The sequence below is a fragment of the Nerophis lumbriciformis genome, linkage group LG27 (genome assembly GCF_033978685.3).
Source record: "Nerophis lumbriciformis linkage group LG27, RoL_Nlum_v2.1, whole genome shotgun sequence".
Lineage (NCBI taxonomy): Eukaryota > Metazoa > Chordata > Actinopteri > Syngnathiformes > Syngnathidae > Nerophis > Nerophis lumbriciformis.
In genome coordinates, this window is record NC_084574.2 from 16,334,965 (window position 1) to 16,336,651 (window position 1,687).

Genomic DNA, 1,687 nt, shown 5'->3' on the forward strand with positions numbered 1-1,687 from the left:
GAGATGGAGATTTCAAGTTCCAACAGGACTTGGCGCCTGCACACAGCGCAAAATCTGCCCGTGCACATTTGCGTACATTTTGGGAGTGAACAGAGTTGTTAGAACGCTGGTTTTTAATATATTATTAAAGTTTGACTGACCTATCTGACTGTTTTTTTGACATTCCTTTAGTGCAGTTAGATGCGGCTTACAACACCGGGCGGCTTATAGGTGGACAAAGTTTTGAAATATGCCGTTCATTGAAGGCGCGGCTTATAACCCAGGGCGCCTTATGGTGCGGAAAATTCGGTATGTTTCTTTTCTTCGTCTTTGGCTTTTTAAAGGGAAACTGCACTTTTTTGGAATTTTGCCTATCGTTCGCAATCATGACGACGGATGGATTTATTTTTTTAATCCATTCTAAACAAATAAATTCGATCAAAAATCCACTTTCAATGGAGCCTTTGGAAGCCGTTCAATTCTGCCTATAAAGCCCTTCAAAACATTCAAACACCTCTGTTTAATGTAGTAACAGGCACATTTATAATAACATTTAATTATTTTTGATAATTTTAAGCATATGCGGCACATTCATTTCAGAAACGCATCACAACAATTTTGCTTTTTTTTTCTTGATCACTGATTTCTGATCACTGCAGACTTTATGAAAGCCAACAAACATAATGAAACATCACTTACTGTTCAACTGTACAAGGTCTGCTGTCATTAGGATGCCGACTGCTGGGATGTTCAGATATTCCCATTTAGATGAAAAATGGGGGAGGGAGTTAAAAAAGGGAATTCTGTAGACAAAATAAAAACTAAATGTGAAAAAACAACCTGAACAATAGTGCAACATTTGAATAAGATATAACGGTGTAATATTGATTAAAATAACAGAGAAAAACAGGATCACACAGACGCAAACTGACTCACCGATGTTGATGGCCCCTTACGACCAGAGAATTTCAGTGATTCATCACAACAATCAATCACAACAAATAATAGCAATCCAGATCTTGCAATGCATTCTGGGTCATACATGAACTAGCGTTCTAGATCATTATAAATAATTTAAGAGTTCTTATCCGTCAATAATGACATACACGTACCGGGTTTGTTTTTTGTGTATGAACTGTTATTTTACGGGAGTAAACAGCAAGAGCGCCCCCAAGTGAAAAAAATAGCCCTGTAGATGACCTGCCGTTGAAATCCAATCTTAGGTTAAGACTATACTTTCAGGGATCATTTCTATAGTTCTTGACTTGAGAAATGTGTTTCCAAAGTGTTTGGAACTCGCTAACCACGATGAAGCGATGAGATATCCCTTCCTGAACGTGAAGCCGACATTGAATAATGATTCTATCATACGTTTGATGTCATTGATGAACGTTCATCGCCCCCATTTGGGGCTTTGTTGGAAGGGGTAAGTTCAGAGTGGATATATCTTGTCTACAATAATGAAAGACTAATGCTTTATTATAACTTACTATTGAAGTGATATACAAAGTAGGTATGTGTGTTTGCCATGATTAAGATTAGATAAGAAGACAAATGTAATTATTATCATTAAGGTTTTGGTGGGGCATTAGCACGTGTAACAACTTTAACAAGTAATAGAGTGTATTCTGTTAAAATAAATGAGGTGTCGACTTGTCCAGGGTGTACCCCGCCTTCCGCCCGAATGCAGCTGAGATAGGCTCCAGCG

At 37.9% G+C, this 1,687-nt stretch overlaps 1 non-coding gene across 1 annotated transcript; it reads left to right on the forward strand.

Annotated features, from left to right (window-relative positions):
• Positions 1-1,205: 1,205 nt before the first annotated feature.
• Positions 1,206-1,421, forward strand: LOC133570444 (small nucleolar RNA U3). Its single transcript, XR_009810211.2, has one exon. It is a non-coding gene; the product is annotated as a small nucleolar RNA U3 (small nucleolar RNA).
• Positions 1,422-1,687: the final 266 nt, after the last annotated feature.